General features: G+C 35.5%; 1 pseudogene; it reads left to right on the top strand.

The window, feature by feature from the left end:
• The first annotated feature begins 601 nt into the window (after window positions 1-601).
• The window catches only part of LOC109447381 (ubiquitin-conjugating enzyme E2 G1), a 99,922-nt pseudogene continuing 81,128 nt past the window's right edge, over window positions 602-19,395 (top strand).

Here is a 19,395-nt window from a genome sequence, read left to right on the forward strand (position 1 = left end):
TCATTGAAAAAATATGGTCTGTGTCATTCCTAGTGATACATCCAGAGGTAATCTAGCAATTTCATACCCAAAAGTGATTTCCAGAAGGCATTACTTTTATATTATTATTATTATTACTGTTATTATTATTATTAAACAAAGGGGCATTTACCAAATGCGATTTTCTAACGCTGTTATATTAAGCAACTTCTGTACATTCACAAGTTAAAAGTAGCTTTTCCATAGTATGTACACAGGCCAGTAAATCTTCCTAAAGGGTGATGAGTGCTTGATGTTGGCAAATATGGTATAGTATTCTCGCCTTTTCTCCCTTCCAATTTCGAAGTCAGGTGGATCCGAGCCCACTGACAGCTGCGCCTGCCCCCACTCACATCTTACCCCATCGTCATCGGGGGTTCAGTTCACCCTCGGGCACCCTTAGGTCTTTGCTTGCCATTGTTGGGACTAGGTGGCGTCTCATCCAGGTGGATCACAGTGGCAGCTCAGGCATCTACACAGTCCTGTGGCTGAGGCCAAGGTGGCCCGCCGAGCTCCAGCCCTGTAGGCCTCAGGGATTTCTGGGGCATTTGGGTTGTCACCATTCTTCTCGCCCTGCCTCACCATGGCCTGGTGGGAAACAGGGAGCCACCATGCTCATGCTCGAAGAGGCTACCCCCCACCCCCACCCCCGCCGCTGTCAAGTCACCCGCGTCGCCTTGGGGTCCCGTAGGTGGCTACTATGATTAAGAGCTCCGCATCTCCTCTTTTGGAGCCTCGGCAGCCCCGGTGCCTAACCCTTGAGGACAGAGGTGGTGTTCTGCTTCTCCCTGCGCCCCCTGCTGGACCCGGATCCTAGTTCTCAAATTACTATTTAATGATGGTTCCCGCTAGGCAGCTAGGCCTAGCAATTATGATGCTGCTCTTTTGGTAAATTTAGGTACCAGGCAAGAACTGGCTTTAAAATGCTCTACATAGAAGAGAAAGGGGGGATTCTGTGACCTCAAGCAACTGATTCATTTAAATCATTAATTTCAAGTAGACCTGAGTTTAATTTCCTATATGCCGTCACTCCTATATGCCTAGGAAAACTGCTTAACATTTCTTGACTTGAGTTTCCTATGTCAAGTGATTATAGTAAGAAATAATGAGACAATTCACGTAAAAATAAGTAGCTCATTACTTGACACGTGGGGAAACATTCAAAAAACCTTAACTATTTTTTCAGAAATTGGGAGAGGTAAAGAAGAAAAGAAGAAAGATTGCTATAGAGGTCAAATTTAAGAATGTTGCTAATTTCCATAGCCAAATACATTATGATTCAAATTCCCTATGTGGGGATCCAAATACCCCAATTCTTCAACCAGTGAGTGGAAATCAATTAGGTAACATTGTGATGGTCTCATATTTACTTTTGAGTTCCAACAACTACATATCATGAATATATGCACTTACTTTAAAACTTTCCATCTCTAGAAAAGATAAAAATTCACCAAGCCAATAGAATTTTTTAAGTCTCTCCAGTGTCCAATGATTCTTTCTGCATTCAAGTTATTAAACTCATTATGAAAGCCTTGATCCCTTTGTAATACCATTAGTGAAGTTCAAATTTCTATCTTGCAGCCTAGATTTTTCTACTCAGAGGCTGAAGGTGATTGACATCAGTGACAGTTGGGTATGTGTAAACGATGGCAGCTTTTCCTCTCAGATAAAGTAATTCTATTTTCTCTCCACCTGAGGAGTTTCTTCTCTTTTATCTTAAGACAGAAGCACTGAATACTAATGAGGCATATCTTCAACCAAGCTCAGTGATAAAGTTTTGGAAAACTCATTTGGATTTCAAATACACAGTCTTCATCTTCTGCAGGATTAGGTAATCTGCCAGAAATAATAACTGTTTTCTTTCCACGGAAAGACTGAGGCAATGAGTTACTTCCGATCTCTACCATTTGCCTAATTGTAATGTAACTTGTCTCTTTTTGCTACTCCAAATCCATTTTCATGACGTCTGCTTATTGAAGTCTTTAGCAAATAGTAAAAGATTCAAGTCATAAATATAACTAAAGAAAGCAGAAAACAACAACATGGAGCCATTACCAACTCCTGATGGATAAATTCAGGCTGAAGTCTTTGTCTTACATCTTCATCATCTTTCAGTATATACAGAAAAGCACATTTATTCACATTTTCCAAGATTGTGTCAAGGACAACAATCACTTGAGTGATTTACCCCTAATTTGAATGGAAAGTTTCGGAAAGGTTCTATATTGCTACAGAACAAACACAACTGAGCAAACTGAATTATTCAAAATAGCCAAAACATAAGAAGTAATGGATAAATCAATCTGCATGTGGTCCTTATAGTTAAAAAGAGTAGACTTGTTGCTTGTTTGAGAAGCGATGAAGGAGCAGAAATAGAGGGCAGGCACAAGTATTTAGCTGCATTTGTCAGACCCATAGGCTTTTGTAAACACTCAAATTGTGATAAAAATATGAAATGTGTCACCTGAATGAAGAGTAGATTCTAGAATATTTACAATAATTACTGGTCCTCTTTTTTTAACCCAAAAGAAAAAAGGATTAAGATGCTTTTCATGAACAGAGCCAGCTGTGTCTTGATGTATCATTCCATATATCCCAACCACAGAAAACATATCCTACTGGATTGATGAGAATAATCATATTTTACTGTCTTGGAGAAAACAAATGTCTACCAAAATCAGATAATGACCTATACTACCATATCTCTGCAAAGACTCTTGCTGAAGTAGTAATTTGAGTGGTAAATGTACATTGAGTTTTTTAAAAAATCATTAATTCTGTCTCTACCTGTCTTATACTTCCTCCAAGTTTCAGCTTAAAGTTCACCTCCTCCATAAAGCATTCTGTGAGCTTTCTAAAATTGAATGTGGATTTTTAATCATGTAAAGGCCACACTACATTAATGATGCCTCTTTTATTGTTGTTGTTTATCCACTCACAGTTGATGGACAGTTGAATTATGTCCACTTTGGTTATTATGAATAATGCTACTATGATCGTTTATGTACAAGTTTTTACATAGACATATATTTTCAATTCAACAGATAAATGCATAAACTAAATGAGATATATACATACAGTGGAATATTATTTAGCCCTAAAAAGGCTGAATGTTTGATACATGCTACAATAGTGATAAACCTTGAAAACATTATACTAAGTCAAATAAGCCAGAAACAAAACAACAAATATGCATAATTTCACATACAGGAAATATTTAGAATAGATAAATTCATAGTTACAGAAAGTAGATTGTAGGTTACCAAAGGCTGGGGGCAAGGCAGGAATGGGGAGTTACTGCTTAATGGATACAGAGTTTCTGTTAGGGTGATGAAAATATTTTTAGAGATAATGGTGATGGTTGCAACAAATTGTGACTGTAATTAGTGACACTGAATTGTACACTTAAAATGGCAAAAATGTCACATTATATGTTCTACATAGCATACCACAATTTCTTTAAGTTTGCTTTAAAAAAAACAGTTTTAAATTCATTGTATAGCAAGTCCAATATTTAGGCTTCCTCTGGGGAAGTTTCTGTCAATTTATTTTGATCCTTAAATAGGCCATTTCTTTACATAACTTGTGATAATTTTTTTTTTTTTTTGAAAACTGGATAATTCTGAAAAATATACTCTCCCTCTTATCCATGGTTTGCTGTTTTATTGTTGAAGGTTATAGTAATCCATTGTTTAGTAACTTTTCTTAAATATTGTTGCAGAGACTTTATCCATTGCTGCCTATGGTCACTGAAGACTGTTCATTAGCTTGTGGTCAGCTAGTGAGCTCATGTTTCACAGAGATTTCCTTCAGTACCAGGAGGGGAGGGAAAGTAAAAAGAGAGAGAGAGAGAGAGAAAGAGAGAACAAAAATTACCTCAAATCTTTGCAGACTGTATCTGCTCTGGGGGCCTCCTTCAACAGTTAACCAGGCTTGCACTTTACTGAGACATCAGCCTGCTTAGGGTCTTCTCAGGTGTGTTCTGAGCCTGCATTTTTTTCCTTTTGCTTGTGTGTGTGTGTGTGTGTGTGTGTGTGTGTGTGTGTGTGTGTGTGTGTGATTTTCTAAATTCCTCTGTGCACACTGGTGCTTTGCAACACCCTGAATTCCCTAAGAAACTCTCTCCCAGGCTTTTTTTCTCTGCTTTAGGACGGTCTACGAGGTCTGTCAATAAAGTTCATGAACTTGCTGCAAAATGTTGCTAAACTTTTTTGATATCAGAGGGATTATTCATTATGAATTTGTACCGACTGGACAAACAATTAACCAATTTTACTATTTGGAAGTGCTGAAAAGGCTGCGTGAAAAAGATAATCTGAACTTTTCACCAACAATTCATGGCTCTTGCATCACTACAATGCACCAGCACACACAGCACTCTCTGTGAAGGAGTTTTTAGCCAGTAAACAAATAACTGTATTGGAACAACCTCCCTACTCACTTTATCTGGCCCCCAATGACTTCTTTCTTTACCCAAAGATAAAGGAAATATTGAAAAGAAGACATTTTGATGACATTCAGGACATCAAGGGAAATACGACGACAGCTCTGATGGCCATTCCAGAAAAAGAGTTCCAAAATTGCTTTGAAGGATGTACTAGGTGCTGGCATCAGTGCACAGCTTCCCAAGGGGAGTACTTCGAAGGTAACCATACTGATATTCAGCAATGAGGGATGTAGCCCTTTTTCTAGGATGAGTTCACAAACTTAATTGTCAGACCTCTTTGTATATGTGTCAACTGTAATCTTTTGCCCCAGGCATCTGCATGTTGCTTTTCCACCTTACAGTGCTTTCTAGCAATACCATCCAGCTATTCCAACCTGGATGAGTTCCAGGTAGGTGAAACAGAGACAAGTGCCTTACGTCAGAGCTTCAAGTAGGCCCCTGACAGGTTAGAAAAGACGCACATTAATTTGCAGACAAGGTCAGCTCTGCTCCTTCTAGAATTAGGGACCAGAGTCCCACACTGGATTTGTGGGCTGCCACTTTCAACACTGCCACTGAGCTGGAGAGGAGGTGGGGCATGGGCAAGTGAAACACCACAAAACTTTCCTACCATTTTTAAGTTGCATTTTTCTTGATTCTGCATTAGCTTTCTTGCTGTAAACCTTGTTTTCCAGACTTCTAAGTTGATTCTGACAGTTTCTGCTTGGATTTCAATGTTTTCATGTTGGTTTAGAGGAAGTCAGAGCTGCCTACTCTGTCATTTTTCTGACATCATTCTGACAATCTTTTTTTGAAAAACTAAATGTTAGGCCCAAATCATTTATCTTTATACAGTAAAGTATCTGTAAATTAGTTTATTTCCAGAGACATTGAAAATAAAAAACCTCACACTTTCCACCCCTATTCAGGGCCACAGAAATAAAAGAATATTCATTGAGCATGCTCAAGTAATAAGAATTTTGCAATACCGATATACTTTTAAAAAAACAAACAAAATAACTGTTTCTTTTACCCTTGTTTATTATGTTAGCTTAAAAAAGAATAATTTATCAAAAGTAGCTAACCATAAAAATTGAGACAAAAGTGTAAAATATTGAAAAGCATATGAAGGGATAATATTTTCATGTATGAACTTGTATGTGAACATATGTATCCTTTTTGTACATAAAACCCTCTCTAAACCCAAGAGGCAAAAATCTTCCACCTCTACATATGCCCTCAGGAAAACACCTTTACTGCAAAAATACAGAGTAACATGTGAGTCAATGTTCAGTACTGAGTTTTAAGATAGAATTTTGATAACCATAATAATACATTTGAGAACAAAAGGGCTTTTGAGTTACAAATGTTTTCACATTATGAACCCAAGTTACTGACTGATCTAATAATAGATACTGCAGACTCAGTGATCTTGTTCTTGTCAAGATTCTTCCTGTCCAATACTCGATTTAAGAATTGAAATTCTACAAAAGTGAGACAAAAATGGAGAACTGAAGAGGGGGCAAGAAAATCAAACTGTGATGGACTCTTTGAGCAGACCTGCAGCTTGCCTACCCCTCTAGATACGTTCTAGGCAGTGGTACAATACAACCTTAGATATGTTTGAGGATCTGAGAATGGAGAGGACTTTATCCTGCTTCCCAAACCCAGGTTTAGGAGTTTTCATTGGGCCTCTGTGGAAGAAGATATGAAAATGAGGTGCATATAAACTGAGACTGACCCAGGCAACATACACATGTTTCTATTTGGCTTCACGAGAGAGCAGTTTATATTTTTTATGCCTCCAAGAAACTTGTAGATGTTAGCTGTTAGGGAGGGAGAGAGAAAGAGAGATAGAGAGAGAGAAATTATCTGGAAGTATCTTTGACTGGAACAGAGGACTACAGGGAGAATGCTCTGGACTACATAAAGCCAAGTTCAAATACTTCAGAAAACATCACTGTGCAAGACTGCCATACCCATGAACCAGATGGGAGATTGTGTAGACTTCAGCAGATGCCACCATCGGCAGACACAAAGAGATGACCAGGTAATCCCATCTGATATTATAGCAATTAAGATGCCACCCAAGCTACAATGAATGAGAAAGAAAGGACAATCATTACCTAATTGGGTTTAAATGTCACTAGACAAACTCTAGCAGCCATAAACCAAAATTATATTGTCTGATATCAAGCAGAAGAGGCACTATAGAATTTAAGTTGATTCACAGAAAAACAAAAAAATATTACTTTTTTATGCACACCTGGGTTCATGGGTTATAAAATTAAAACATTTTGGGACTGGAAGGAACCTTAAAAGTTCTACTCCAACCTTATCATTTAGCCAATAAAGAAGCAAAAGTCTGGTGAGGTGAAGAGTCTTTCACAAACTCACCCACATAATGTGACAGAGTTAAGAACCAGAACCAGTGTACTGTTTTCTAGTTTAGACTTCTTTCTTCCGTATCAGACTACCTCACAATCACTATACAAGCTGTATTTGCATCACCGCAATACAAATTATTATTTCAAAACATAAGCAGTTTCATATGAACTGTGAATATACTTATACAGGCTTGACAGTAGGCAACCATGGCATGTTAGTCTGTTATTCTTGCTTTCAAAAAATGTTAAAAATATACCCTCTGGAAATTAGAAGTAATTTTTGCTTCTGGATTTGCTAGAGGCAAGAAAAGGATATTTTGTTATTAACAAAACTCGAAAGTAGTTAAAATCAACTCTGAATATTTTATCACCAACCTAATATATACTTAAAAATTAGGTGGAAAATAAATGTAGAATAAACCTGACTTTTAAGTTTATTTTGTCTGATAGGACAAATGTATTGCAACTAGAAACAAAGTATACCATTTTTCCCAGACTCTGTTTTTAATCATTATTATTTCAAAGCCTTATTATTAAGCTGATTACTCCAGGTAAAAGTGAATAAAAATCTTTTCTGTCCTGACTTTTTCTTATAATCATGTTATTTTTGTCACTAAAACAGCAGTGCAAAATGTCTTATAAATTTTGTTGCTTTTTTGGGTCATACTATACATTTTATGTCATACTAGTTTTGATACATTTACTAACATCAAATCTGATATTTTTCCTACTTTTGTGCTTCACTCTTTGCAAACATATAGGCTTTTAAACACCATTATTTCCTAGTTAATAAATGGATATTTTTCATATATAATCACTATCATTTAATTTTATTTTATTTTGGGATATTCCTAGTTGTCACCTATTTATTCTACTAATCTTAAGAACCATAAATAACACTGAATGGAAATTATCATTTGCCATGGATCTTTATGTTCATTAGTGGATTTGAGAATCAAAACAATCAGTTGAGATAAAAATCATTTAAAAAAGGATAATGGTAGTAATAATAGAGTGATATTGACAAGCAAGTTTATCATTCTCAGTTAAAGATGTTATTTTATTAAAAGCTCAGAGAGTTTAAATTACCCAAGGTCAAATAGCTTATATTCCATATATATATATATATATATATATATATATATATATATATATATATGTATATATATAATCACAACTTGAATGTTAATAGAGGCAATTATTTTAGAATAAAACCACCTTCACTATAAGCTTTGAAATTATTTTACATAAGTAGAGAGAACAAACCATGGACTTAGCCATATTACCCAGAAGATCAGTCAAAAGTTATCTGACTCCTGTTAAAGGACTAAGAGAAATAATATCACAGGAAGAAGAGAGAAATTAGATAAATTCTAACATACCTATATTTTGTCATTAGAGTGATTTGGTGGTATCAGATACTAATGAGAAAAATGAAGTCAATATTATGCATTAAGACTCTCCTGAGTGTAGTGTTCTAAAATAAATACTTAGATATATGTATATGTAGATAGTTGTTATAGCTAAGTGCTTGGGTTTAAGTCTATATAACTGTTCTACATCTGTGACTTATTTTGAAAGAAGCCTGTTTCTGGATTCTGCTTCTGAATAAGATGTAGTGGGATGCAGTAGGCCAAAGCTCCCACTGCTCAACAACAATGTATAACAAAAACAAATTTTATTTTCAAGACATCAGAGAGCTGTGAAAGCAACAAGGATTCAATGAACTACACTTCAAGAAAGGGACGAGTCCTTCCTGGCACTTCCTATCGCTTTTCCATACTTTATTTTATTCATAGGATTTATCACTACCCACATTATACAGGTCACAATCACATATCTGAAACTCTTATAGCCAAATATCTTAGAGAAATCAGATGTTTTCTAATTTTAGAAAAGCAATACACTGCATGTATTTTACTTCTGTTACACTCCCCGTTGGACCTGGGGCAGCAACTCCAAATCAAGCACATTAATATTTCTGTAATAAAAATATATGAATGTCCACTCTAATTGTGATGAATAAAGATTATAAACAGTCTTTTCTTAATTCAGGTCACATGATGCCAGTAGATGAATTATGAGAAAACTTTGCGTTTTAATTTCAGAATTGTGCCATAGATAATATACTCGTAGAGATTTATTACATTTTTGCTGTTGTCATTAACTGTCTGTCTGCCAGCACTAAAATATAAGTTCTGTGAGTGCAGGGACCTTTTTATATTTGGATTGTTTTAGCCCCAGATCCTAAAAGAAGCAGTCAGTAAATGAATGAATGATGATGTGCAAAAGGGATGCTCAGGAAACAAAAATGGAGCTCTTTAGCAACCAAAATAACAAATCGGAGTGCTGTTTATCTACTTTGCCAGTATTGAGTCATGAGCAACTGAGGACTTTTCAGCTCAGCAGCTCTGGGTGTCTTAAAAAGTCATAGCACTCATATATATTGAGACAAGCATAACTGCAAATGTTTAATGTAGATGGAGGCTGAGGAATCATGATAAAATGATATTTCTTACATTTTCTACTTGAAAGGGGGCTAATAATTTTATAGAGATTATTTTATAGAGATTATTTCATGAAGATGATCTCTATAAAGAGCTCTTCATTTAAAATGTGCCACCTCTTCCTGGGAAATGGCAGTTTATAAACAAAATACTATCAACTGCTTATGTGGAAAAAACGCAAGGAATAGGGGTCATCCCAATACACAAATATGTACTAACAGCACATTTAGCAGGAGAAAATAGTAAAGAAAGAATATAAGATTTAACTTGCATCCATTTAAAAGACATTTCTTAACACAAAATATCTCAGCTTTTCATGATACGGCAATCGTTTTGAATGAGATCTTGGGAGGTCACAGAGGACTTATGCCTACATCACCCAAAGCAGGGGGAAAGCTATACAGGAGTCGATTTTTAAAATGAACATTTAAGTGAGGACAATTTGTAAAAACTGTACCAATCAACAAGGCTTCATTTTACCTTATGGTATGTCTGGGAGTGTACAAGGACTGTTGCCAAGATACACAAATGGAGACGGTATCCCAGACATTGTCTCTGAGCTTGCAGGATTGTTTTTCTTTATTTTTAAGAAGCCAAAACAATACAAGAATGTCATTAACTGCGGGCTGAGAGGCACGAGGGTATATTCTTCTGGTAATAGAACTGAGACAGGGAAAGCATCAATGCGGGCGGTAAAGAATTGTGGGACTTGATCAGAACCTTCAGTGACATTCAGGGTATGGATTAGTGGAAGCTATAAGGAAGGAACTTCCCTAATGAAGGGAAGAGCATGTGCAAATATACCACAGTGGAACTGAGCAAGACAGAGTGCGATAGCCTAGGGCTAAAAGCAGCCAGCAGTTTTGGTTTCAGGTATGGACAGGGTGGGAAGGAAATTACTAGGCACTGAGCACGGACATTCCCCAGATCCTTGCCAGGGACTGTCAGAGTGCTCTGCACACGCTTAACATCCTTGCTGGATAAGCAGATTCTAACTGAACAACTGAATTGTACATTCTATTTGCAACCATATCCTTCTTCTGACCACACTGGTTTGTGGGATAATTGGTAGAGGAAAATGCAGGACCCTTGTGAGTCATTATTCAAATGGCATCATCCTTATGGGAAACATATCACATTTACAAATACCACCCGGTGTTTGTGCATATATCCTTAGTGCTTTATACGGTTCTACACATCTCTTTGCTTATAAAACCCAAGCAGAAAGCATGTGATGGGAAGGAGGAAATAAATGCAGTGTGGTCATAAAGAGTAAGCCTTTGAAATCTGACCACCGTGAATCCAGAACAATACTTACTGAATTAGTAATCCTAGGTAAATACCTGATTTCTCAAAGCCTTAATGTAGCTTAGATGACAGACGATTAATAGATAAAGCCAGTAAAGCACTCAGGGTGGAGCATGGCATATAGTTTGAATTCAGTGAGTCCGCTGTTGATGTTATCACTGCTTATTGGCTCTATTGCTGTGTTGTTCATGAAAATAATTTGTAAGGATCTATAATCATTTTATAATTTATTAGCAACAATAAAATATTACTAATAGAATTTTAATCATTTCATCCCTTTAATAATTAATATAGTCTTACATAATTTTCTACTTCATAAAAAAAATTTTATGTTAAATGTCACATTTGGTATTCTGCTCTTAACGGCTCCTTATCTAACAGCATCCTGCGTGAGGCTGCCATGTGCAAAGCAGCTTGTTCACAAGCCAGCCTCCGCAGATCAGCACCTATGCTTTACTGACTTATCAATGCCCGTGACAGACTTTGGGAATTGCGGTTATTTTCGAATAAATGGGTGGCTTCAAGAAATTAGGGGTAGTGGAGGTGGCTGCAAAGATTCATTCCTTCATATTGCATCCTGTTGAAATTTCTAAAATGTCAATTTTGGATGGTTCTTTGTTATAATAAACATCTCCATTTTCCTGAGGGATTTGGAAATTGGTTCCAATTTGAACTTACTAGTAGAAAAGCATTAGCTTTCAGGACTTGACAATAATGCAAATTCTGAAATTTCAACATAGATTTCTTAGAATCTTCATTTTGACATTATATGTAGGACATATCTCACCCAATAAGAAGGACACATCTTTCAGACAGACAACAGTATTAGCTGCCAGGAACAAAGTGTGCCTTACACTACTGGCAACCCTGTATACCCTCTACTGCCCCAGGGTCCTCTGAAGTGCACATATATGTCATATTTCCCATATTTTGCCAGAAAAATCCCAATCACACACACCAAAACTTTTCACAATAAATTCATCAGTTTTCATGTGCTGCGGAAATAAAATTTTAATTACATAGGTAGTCTAGATCACATTATTTTCTACCCAGTCATATTAACACATAGGAGTCTGCCTCAAAAGGTATGCAAGAATTTCGTCTCACACTTGAGAAGAGAAGTGGAATTTATGTGTGTCAAATTACCGGTTTCTCTAGCCTTTAATTATTGTTAAATGTATTGAGAGTAAAAGAAAATTAGTATTTGTAGACGTTCCTTAATCAGTATCCAATTCGGTTACCCTCTATACTACTTACTATTACAAACCAATGTACCATATCCCCTTAGTTAAACTTAACTCTATCAGTGTCATCTCTGGAAAAACATTAATAATTAATTATGGATATTAATATATTTTCTACTGGATTTATACTGCTAACTCCTTTACAAAAAAAAAAGACTGTAAGGCAGCTAGTCTTTGGACAACTTCTTTCCATTTGTAGAGCAGCTTCATCTGATTTTTTTTATTAGACCTTCCCAACAGCCCTATCTACGTATTTGTATTGTGAAAAACTGTGATTGAGAAAATTGTCTTGGAGGGATGAGGTGACTGGTCTCAGACCATATGATCTCCAAATTCCAAAGCCATAACTGCAACAGAGATTAGCATTGTCCAGATACTGTATTCTTTCCGCTTTGCCACCCGGCACCACGCAAGCAGGCAGTAGTGGACAAGATTTGTAAAAGATATAGAATAGCTTTTTCCTATGTGATGAAGCTTGAGTCCATCACCAGGCACTCAGAATTACCAAGAACTGAAGATCATGCTAAACCTTTATGCATCCTTACTCACAAGCCTTAGACCTTACCTTATTCCAGGTTTCAGGGTCATCATAAGGCAGGTGGCACCAAACTCCTCCCACACAGCAGCAAAACCTGCTTTTCAACCACTCAGAAGCCCTTATGATGATCCTGGCATGGACCAAGGGGATCGATACATCCAAACAGAACCAACAGACCTTTATAATCTCGAGTTTTTCAGCTGGTATATTTGGATAGGAGTCCCATTACTTCCAGCTTTGTCAGCTGTGACAATAGGATCATAAATGACTTTGAAAGTCTGGAAGCACAATCCCAGGGAAATATTGTGTTTCACCATTAACAATAACAACCAACACTGGGGTTAATAATTACACTCAGGTATAAGAAGTTTGTGTTCTTGCTGATCCCGAATGGATCATCCTGAGAAGCCATGGGTAGCTTGTGTTCTTTAATTTATCATGATCCAGGGCTCAGAAACCACCCCACAATAGTCTGCACTCTTTATTAAAATTATAAATAGACCGTATGGATTTAGATTGGAGAAAAACATGCTTATTTGGATAATGGGCCAGCATATAAAACAGGACCTTGAGCCAATTTCCTGAGGATAAATTATAACCAGAAAGAAATTAATTAGGGAAAATATAATGAGATAAAATTTTGTCTCCGCAGAAGGTACCTTTTTGTAATTGAAACCTATATCATGTTACCAGGGCTACATCTTTTCATTGTTAAGGAATCTTGAAAAGTGTCCTCTAAGATAAAAAACTGTCACTTTAAAAATCTACATGTGTTTACAATGTCAGATCTGGATTCAAAGTAGAATTTTCTAATTTCCCAGGTTTGGGATGCTACCTAACTTCACTGGATCTCAATTTCCCATCTGAAAATGAGAAAGTTGGTAGCTTTCTAAACAGTTGCGTTTCTCATGCCTAGTGTATGGTAAGGGCTCGGCAAAGGGCAATTCTAACCTTCTACCAAATCCCAGGACAAAGCATCATCGTTCGGGGCTAAAACTGTCAAAGTTGTAGGGTAGACGCATGATAAGATTTATTCTTTAGAATGAGGAAAAAATTGAAAGTGAAAATTAAGTTATAATTTCAAGTATGAAAATCTTACATCACTGAGATGACTTGACGTATAGTATTTTCAAACCAATATAACTATGATCTCCATTTCAAATCTTTTTGTAAATCTGTCAAATAAGAGTTTGTACAATTTGTAGGCATTTAGCTAATCCACCTAAAAGCTACCCAGCCCTGAGAATATGTGATGCTCGTGGATGAGGTTTCGGGGATCCCCTTTATCTTTCGAGAGATATTGCAATCTATGGACTAATCGCAAAAAGCCCCTCACTTTGTGTGCCATTCTGGAACTGTGACAGCCAGAAGGGATGAGTTATATACATGTGTCACCACTGCTGAAGCTGGATGAAAAGAACTTCACATAAAATGAACAGTACGTTTATAGACAGATGGTTAAAACATAAGTACTCTCTGGGTTCCACACACTTCACAATAATCTTTTAAAATAATTGCTGCTACTTGAGCAGTACTCTCATCTCAAAAAATTACACGGCTGTCAATTTATTCTCTAGCTTTTAAATTTCCATCACCCATTTCTCTAACATAACAGACTATAATGTTTTAAATCTCCAAAGACAGGAAGTCACATTTGCTTTATATATTACATTAATATTTCCTCACTTCCTCAGTTATTTTACAAAGTAAGTACAGACTTTTTGTTCACATTAATAGAGTATATGATTAATTATACTCTACCTCATTTGGATTTTTTATTGGCAAAGTGGATGTCAATGTTGAAAGAGGTCCAGTAGAGTGGAGCATCTCATATTCATTTGCCACGAATTATCTTCCTTATTACTTTATTATAAAGTGAGAAGTATTGTTTTCTTAAAATTTTGAGGTTGCACATTTCTTTCTCAAAACCAAAAGTTAGTTTGGCATGCAGTTTACAAGTTTATCACTTACGCACTTGTTACACTTTTTAAACAGTTATGTGTGGAACTGCTATTTAGTGCTTCTATTACAGGACTGACTACCTTGTATTGAGACTGCATGAGATTCACCAACACTGTTACACAAAAATATTAAAATTTCAGTCAAGTTTTTCTTTCATCAGACTTGTAAGTGCAAATCTAGCAAAACTTAGTAGGGCCAAGCTTTGTTATAGCAAGAGCTCTCTATGTGGCTCTTCTGTTTTTCTTTGCCTACAGTACGTTGCGGAATATCGAATGAATAGTGAGTGAGGTCCATATATCACTGGGAAAGCCTGGGTACCAACAATTTTATGAAGATGTGTCAGAGACTGGTTTTTCTCCAAATATTTGTTCTATTAATATCTCTTCATTACTTATTTTTAAAAATAAGAAGAAGAATACATTTTAGCTGAATGTTGGGTCACTCAGGAAAAATAAAAACATATTTTCTCCCTACCCTCCCTCCTCACACACACACACACACACACACACACATACACACACACACAGCTAGGTGGGTCATGTAACTAAGGTCTGGCCAAAAGCATAAGCAGAATGATCATATGTGACTTCCAGGATAGGAGAGGAGGCTGTCCCTTGTGCCCTCCCTGCGTCTTCATGTGCAGGAACACAGTATAATGCCTGGATTTTGTGCAGCCATCTTGGCCTGTGCTGTGATAGCCACGTGTCGAGAATGGCCAAATAATAAGAGTTGAAGGAATTGGGTCCCTGATGATTATGGATTCTCTGAACTAACCTTGGGACTATATACTCCCACATTTCATATATGTAAGAATGAAAGACATTTCTGTATTGTTTAGCCTTTGATGTTTTGGGTTTTCAGTTGTTTGTAGCAGAATATAGTCCTTATAGATACAGAAGATAACAAAACACAAACACACATATACAAAAACTAACTAAGGAAATCTGAAACCATCCAATGGACTGTGAAATCCATTGTTGACTAAAGTACAAATATATACAATAAACTAAAAAAGGACACAGTGAGTTTTTGATAAAAACTTAACAAGGTGAGGAAGGATGGAAATAGTCCAAGATCTAAGCAGTCACTGACATCGTGACCTCAAGGCCACCTGCCTCTCTGTCTTCTGTTCACGTAGTCCAACATAAAAACAAATAATTCAGAGTAGCAGGCAGACCTATGTAAAAGAGAGAGGCTACTTTTTTTGGAGACTTCAATATCGAAGAGTAGTTTTATATTTGCCTTTCATGATGTGGAAGTTTTTAGGTTTTCAAGTATTTGTTTCATTGCAACAATTTTCCTATGCTTTACTTTATTTTCTTATCTATCCCTCTGTATACAAGAAAGTAAACCTGTGGCTTTATTGAGAGCTAAATGCTTAATTTACATTTTAAATCCCAATACCCAAATTGTACCAGATATTTATCTGCACAACTTAATTTCTATGAGAACCCAAGCTTTAAATCTGTGTGTTAACTACCCTTAAAAAGCCTGTTAATACATCTTGGGTGATAATCATAACAATAAATTAAGCTTTGTTAATTACATTTTCCTTTGATACATATTGTTACACATAACAGTTTAAGTCCTCTATTGTAAAATAATTATGATTTAATTCAACTCAATCCAAAAAATGTTTGCTCAAATGAAAAAGGCACTGAGTCATTAATCTGAGGTGTCACCATCAGTATAACCTAATTAAATTTCTAGTACTTATTCCGATATGTAGAGGGAAAATACCAAAGAGGCATAAAATATCATCCTTACCTCCAAAAACCTACAGCCATTGGGATTTTATATATATATATGAGATATTCATTCATAAAACCCTCAGATAACAATGTAAGACAATGTTGGCATGATACAAATAGATATTATGCAAGTGTAATTTATACTAAGTAAATTCAAAGTAAGAAAGATTGGAATAGTCTGATTATTATGTCAAAGTTTCATGGAGCAAGTAAGAATAGACTAGACAAGAAGGAGAAAGTTGATCTTGTAACACTAGTCCCTAGAAGTGGCCCTCTTTTTGAGCCACCAATGATCATGTCTATAGGTAACAGATGTCTAAGGAAAGGACCAAAATTTAAATTTCTTCACTAGATTATGAGCTATATGAAAACACAAACTCCATCTATCTTGTTCAGCATGACAGCTTCAAGACTTAATACAGTTCCTGGTACATGATAAATGGTTATATTTCTTGAATGAATAAAAGAAAATATATACCAATGTCAAAAAGTATACTCTCACATATATTACAAATAAATTATTATATTTGGAATAAATTTTGATATTAAGAATACAAACATTGGAGTGAAGAATACAAACCACTTATCATTTGTCTGAGTAAGGAGATAATCATAATATCTTTTTCATGATGTTCTTATGCAGAGTATCTCTTAGAAAAGTCCTTGGCATAGAGAAGGTGGTATCTAACTATTTTTTATTATACTTTTTTCATTATGGGAAGGAAAGAACTTTACTTTTTTCACCAGTCCTCCAAGATTACAGGGTATTATGTACACTTAAGCTTTATCTCTAAAATAGCCAATAAAATAAAAAGGACTAATTTGATTCTGAAAAAAATCAAAGTTTTATTCAGTGTATTTAAAAAACATTTATTAAGTGCCTATCATCAATTAACGTACTCCATTCTGAACTAGAATTCATATTTTATTTACTTTCTTTTTAACCTTGACCACCTAGTTTCTTCCATGTCCATCCATAACCCCAAATAGGAAAGCAATATATTCAGGTAGTAGAGATGAAAAGCGAATAGGATTCTGAGAGAATGACCAGGATACAAGCTAACCATGTGGCCACAAATCCAGTTAAGAGATATGCTTCTGTGAAATGGAAAAGCGAGACATTTACCACAATAATGTAAATCAGAGACATTTATTTCTGTTTCTCTAATATACCTTACAAATCTGTTTATTTTGGAAAATGTTAAGACTCAAACACTTGTTTCAAATCTACAATTCAAATTGTGTTATTGGATAGTATGACAGGAAATCAGGCAAATCTTTTGTCAGAAATGAGATATCTAAATAATGCTTATTTTCTTCCTTCAAGATGATTGTTTCCTCACATAGAGAGTTTATTCTTAATCAGACAGTAATCTGAAATATAATTCCACATAAACTCTTAATATGCACATCGGTACCAAATGCAGGTGCCAATATCCTTCCCTTTTAACCCATCGAAACAATATTTCCTGAGTGCTCAAATGATTTGCACCTACATTTTGTTAAAGCTAGGTTGGATATTGATATAGGAAATGAGAGGGCTAATGAGTAAAATTAGCCAAATCACATAAGCAGAGACACACCTCATGGGGAAAACAAAACTTTAAAAATACTCAATGTATTTGAAGCATGAGAGCTGAGAAATCATTCATTATCATTTAATACTGATCTTACTTAATGACATGGCACTGATCTCCATCATCTCACCAGCTGAAATACATTCAGAGCAAAGAGGAATGCCTTATCTTCATGTTCTAGGACACTTTATCCAGAAGACTCTGGAATACACTGCTCAAAAATGAATCATCCTTTAATGAGTAAATTAATCATAGGAAAAGTAATAGGACAACTAGAGTTTTTTCATTCCAAATACATTACCCAAATGCCGGCACATAGTAGGTTTTCATTTGTTGTTTGAAAAATGACACTCAATGAAGCAAGTGACAAAGAATCACAAGTGCACAGACATAAGTCAGTCAAAAGTTTAAGGAAGAGCTAAGAAATTATATTTGGCAAATACGTTATTGATGCCTCCCAACTACTTTAATTCATATTCTCATGCCCATTTCAGAAATGAGAAAACTGAGCCGTCACAGGTTTATGAATTTGCCCAACCTCACATAGGTTACCAGAACTGCAGTCAGGATAGCAATGAAAGCAAGAGCATATAACAAAGACCCAAATTCACAGCGATCAAATCAATCATTTAACAACGTTTGAAATGACTAACAAAAATGCTAAAGGCCTGTTGTTTAAATTATGTAGAATTGGCCACAGCTCTTCCAGACTGGACTATGATACTAAATATCAATAGATTTGAAACCTATAATTAAGTATGTTATTTTAGCAATTTCTTGACTTTAGTTGAAAAAGAAATAAACAATTTCCCTCCTAAAAAATATTCAAAACATCCAAATAAACTAAGGAGGTAAAGTGGAATCCCTTTAAAATGTATTAGAGAACAATTTATGACAAAGCTTAATACTTGCTTAGGAATGTAATAATTATTGATTGATTTAGTGACAACTAGTATATTTCGTTTGTCTTTTATTTAATTACCATGTCTTTTATTTTATTTAGTTTTCCATGTTTAAAAGAAGTACCAGAATATACTCAAAGAGGCTGTATACCTTGGTGGTTAAGGTCACAATCAGATTATCTGGGCTCCACTACTTGTCAGCTGTGTGTCCCGAGAAAAAAGTCCTTAATTCCTCTGTACCACAGTTTCCTCATAAGTAAAAAAAAAAAAATATATATATATATATATATATATATATATATATATATATATATATATATAATAGTAGTTATTCCGTAGAATTGTTGAGAGAATTATATAAGTTAATACACGTAAGGTACTTAGACCAAGATGTAGCATAAGCACTCAGTAAACGTTGGTAATTATAATTATTACCCAATACAAACATAAGATATATTATCAAATCAATCATTCTGTTCGATTCTGTTTCTAAAACATAAATGATCTCTTTAGCATTAAATAGCGTAGCCTATTCAAAAATAGAAAATTGGTATATCCACAACATACCCAACTTGGAAGTGCATATCTTCTCCATCTTTGATTTTCATATTTTGCTGTATAGAAGAAAAGAGGAGAAAGAGGAAGAGACAGCTTAGAAATTGTCAGAGAGAAATTTCAGAGGTTTAGAGCATTGTCTACATAACAGATTGATCTCTTATCCACTTCGTTTATTTGCTCATATTCTTAATGATATTGAACCCTTGAGACCCCTTTC

Source organism: Rhinolophus sinicus, linkage group LG07 (assembly GCF_036562045.2).
Source record: "Rhinolophus sinicus isolate RSC01 linkage group LG07, ASM3656204v1, whole genome shotgun sequence".
Lineage (NCBI taxonomy): Eukaryota > Metazoa > Chordata > Mammalia > Chiroptera > Rhinolophidae > Rhinolophus > Rhinolophus sinicus.